The sequence below is a fragment of the Dioscorea cayenensis genome, chromosome 20, assembly GCF_009730915.1.
Source record: "Dioscorea cayenensis subsp. rotundata cultivar TDr96_F1 chromosome 20, TDr96_F1_v2_PseudoChromosome.rev07_lg8_w22 25.fasta, whole genome shotgun sequence".
Taxonomy (NCBI): domain Eukaryota; kingdom Viridiplantae; phylum Streptophyta; class Magnoliopsida; order Dioscoreales; family Dioscoreaceae; genus Dioscorea; species Dioscorea cayenensis.
In genome coordinates, this window is record NC_052490.1 from 6280067 (window position 1) to 6284490 (window position 4424).

Genomic DNA, 4424 nt, shown 5'->3' on the forward strand with positions numbered 1-4424 from the left:
GGCAAAACTGGAACTTCGCCCGGGTCGCGTGATGCCAAACGATGAAGTGCAGGCCGCCGTGCACGCCGCGTCGCACGATTTGCGCCGCGCTCGGGCGCCGACGCCACACGACGCCGTGGAGCGGGCGCCGCCCGGTGGTCATCTCCCCGATCCGCACTGCAAGAAGCGTGATGAAATCTCGCCTTTGGGGTTTTAGATGATGACAAATCCATCCGCGGCGGTCCCGCCGGGCGAGATTCCAGTGCGATCGACCGCCGTCCCGACGCCGACGAATACTCCCCGGACGAACATTGGCTACGGTCATCCAAAACCGTGAAACTTCGCCTGGGGTGCGTGATGCCAAACGATGGGGCGGGGGCGTTGGGCCGGATGCCGCTGCCGCCTGGACGGCCCCGCCGGCCCCGGGCGGCGCCCGCGACGCCGACACGACGGGAAGCGGCGCCCGCGGTCATCTCCCGATCCACTCGCAGCGCTTTGACGAAACTTCGCCTCTTGGGGTTTTTAGAGGATGACAAACCGCATCTCGCGATGGTCCCGCTGCAAGTAGATTCCAAAGCGACCGACCGCCGGGCCCCGGACGCCGACGATACTCGGGATCAACATTGGCTACTTGGCCATCCAAAAATCATGAAACTGCCTCTGGCTGCCATGTGATGCTAAACGATGAAGGGGCGCTTGTTGATGTCATTGCCGCCTGGACGCTCCCCGGGCGGCCCCTGGCGCTGACACACACGACGGGAGGCGGCGCCAGCCTGTCAGTCTCCCGATCCACCTACAAGGCTACTTAAACTTCGCCTCGGGGTTTTATGATGATAACCATCCGCGATGGTCCCGCCATGGATCGGTGAAGTCGGATCACCGGCCGCCCCGGACCACGTGACATCCCCGGATCGAACATTACGTACGGTCATCCAAAATCCGTGGAACCCCGCCTCGAGTTTCATGTGATGCTAAACGATGGGGCGGGCGCCGATCGATCGCCTGGCCGACCGTGACGCGCGGCGGCCCCGGCGCCGATACGCCGCATCGGACGGGAGGCGGGCGCGCCCGTCATCTCCCGATCCACCTCGCAAGGCTGGATGAAAACTTCGCCCCGGGGCTTTTACGACGACGAATCCATCCGCCGATGGTCCCGCTGGCGAGATTCCAAAGTCGACTGACCGGCCGTCCTGACGGAGACGCATACCCCCGACGAATATTGGCTACTTGGCCATCCAAAACTGCGGAAACTTCGCCTTCGGGTTTTATGTGATGCCAAACGATGGGGCGGGGCGTGACGATGTCATTTTCCTTTTGTTTTGCTATGACCCTCGCTAATTTTTTATCAAAGTTCTAACTTATGTTCTCTTATAGTAATATCCTATTTTTATAACAATTTTTGAATCAAAACTCGAATCCTAATAGTAGCCATTCATATTTTTCAATTGGAACCTTAATACTCATTTGTTTTGGAAATGTCTCCTATTATTAGGTTTTTAAATCAAAACAGACAAATTAAGGACATGTTTTATTCAAATATAGTTGGCATCATCAAAATAAAACATAGGATTAGGGTTTTAAATAAAAAATAGGAGGAATTACTATAACAAAATATAGGATTAGGGTTTCAATTAAAAACTGATAAATAGGAGACATTAGCAAAAGAAAAAATAGTATTAGTGTTTCTTTTTGAAAATGTCTGATATTTTTCTATCAAAACCCTAATCCTATGTTTTCTTTTAGAAATGTCTCCTATCTTCTAATCAGAACCTGAATCCCATATTTTTTTAAAAAAAAGGAGACACTTCCTAAAGAAAACATTACCAACCTATCTTTCAATCGAACCCGAATCCCATGTTTTCTTTTTGAAATGTCTCATATTTTTCAATCAAAACCCTAATCCTTTAATGTCTTTTAGGAATGCCTATTGTTTTTTTAAAAAAACCCTTATATTATGTTTTCCTATAATAATATATCATATTTTTCAATCAAAACCCTAATCCTAGATTTTGTTTAGGGAATGTCTGCTAATTTTTAATGAAAACAATAATCCTATGTTTTCCTTTCGTAATGTTTCATATTTTTTAATCAAAAAATTAATCCTTTGTTTTTTTTTGGAATGGCTCCTATTTTTCAATCAAAACACTAATCTTATGTTTTCTCTTGGGAATGTTTGCTATTTTGGAACCAAAACCTTAATCCTTTGTTTTCTTATAGTAATGTTTCCTATGTTCCGATCAAAACCTTAATCCTATGTTTTGTTTTTGTAATGTCTTATTTTCTCAATCAAAACAATAATCGTATTCTTTTTTTTCTTATTGTGTCCAAAATCCTATGTTTCTTTTATTAATGTATATTATTTTTGAATCAAAACCCTAATCTTATGTTTTCTTTTGGAAATGTCCCCTATTTTTCAATTTTAATCAAAACCCTAATCCTATGTTTTTTTTAAATGTCCCAATTTTTTCAATCAAAACCCTAATCCTATGATTTATTTTGGAAATGTCCGTCGTTTTCAATCAAAAACCGAATTCTTTCTTTTTGAAACAAAACACTAATCCTATGTTTTCTCATAGCAATGTCTCCTAGTTTTCAATCAAAACCTTAATCCTATGTTTTCATTTTCTGATGCCTGCTATATTTGAATCAATGCCCCAATCTTGTATTTTTCTTTACTTAATGTCTCCTATTTATGAGTTTTCAATCAAAACCCTAATCCAATGTTTTATTTTCATATTGTCTCAAATTTTTTCAATGAAAACACTAATCCTATACCTTACTTTCAGATTAGGGACATTCCAAAACTCTAATCCTAAGTTTCTTTTTGGAATTCCCCCTATGTGTTAGTTATGTCTCCTGTTTTTAAAATAAAAAATGTAATACTTTCTTTTCTTTTTGGAATGTTTGTCATTTTTTATCAAAACCCTAATCTTGTATTTTCCGTTTTCAATGTTAACTAGTTTTGAATCAAAACCATAATCCTATGTTTTTTTATAGTAATGTCTCCTATTTTTCTATAAAAATCCTAATACTATGTTTTCTTTTCGGAATGCCTACTATATTTAAATCAAAGCCCTAATCTTATATTATCTTTTTGGATTGTCTCCTATCTTTCTGTCAAAACTCAAATCCTATGGTTTCTTTTCATAATGTCTCCTATATATTAATTTTAAATCAAAATCTTAATCTAAAAAAAAACAAAAGATTAGGGTTTTGATTCAAAAATAGCAGCCATTCTGAAAAGAAAAGAAAGGATTTGGTTTTTAATTGTAAACTAAAAGATAGTAGATATTCCGAAAAGAAAATATAGGATTAGTATTTTTATTCAAAAATAGGAGGCATCATGAAAAGAAAACATAGGATTTGTGTTTGGATTCAGAAATAGCAGATATTCTGAAAAGAGAAAATAGGATTAGTTTTTTGCCTGAAAAATATGAGACATTTCGAAAAGAAAACATAGGATTAGGGTTTTGATTTAAATATTGGAGACACTTGGAAATGAAAACATTAGATTATTGTTTTGATCCAAAAATAGGAGACATTCCGAAAAGAAACATAGGATTAGGGTTTTGATTGAAATGTTCTAATATCGGAATGGCTACTATATCTGACTTAATTATATGCTTCCTTTTCTGAATGTTTCCAAACTTTCAATCAAAACCTAGATCCTATCTTTAAAAACATGAATCCTTTGATTTCTTTAGTAATGTGTCCTATTTTTCTGTTTTGAATCAACACAATGGTTAACACCGTATTTCTTCATCACCTTTTTAAATTGAGTGTTACAAAAATGAGTTCCCCGATCACTAACAATTGCTCTGGTAGTGCCAAATCGGGTGAACAACTTTTTAAAAAACTTGACTAACACCCTTGCATCACTTGAAGGAAGGGCCTATGCTTATACCCACTTGGAGATGTAATCTACTACCACCAACAAATATTTGTTTCCATTTGAGTTCGGGAAATGTCCCATGAAATCAATTTCCTACACATCGAATACTACACATTGTTGAATGGGAATTTGTTTCATTTCGTTGAGTTTTGACGGGTTTTTGCTCCTTTGACAATGATCACATAGTCTGACCAACTTCCGAGCATCCATGAATAGTGACAGCAAAAAAGAAGGGCTTCCAACACCATCTTGCCTTGCAATTTGCACTGAAATGACTCCCCACCATTCATGAACGACAGTGCCTCAAAATTTCCCATCCCTCAACATGTGATACACAACACCGCACCACTAGGTCAGCACAAAGTTCGTATGAAAAGGGGTCCTCCTAAAAATAATGCTTGACATCGGATAAGAATTTCTTTCACCGTTGGTAATAGAACTACGACAGAATAATTTGTCCCACTAGGTAGTTTGTCAATTTGGCAAACATAGGGAATTCATCATCTTAGGTAGGTCTCTTTTGAACCCAGTAAAGATGTTCTTTAGGAAAAAT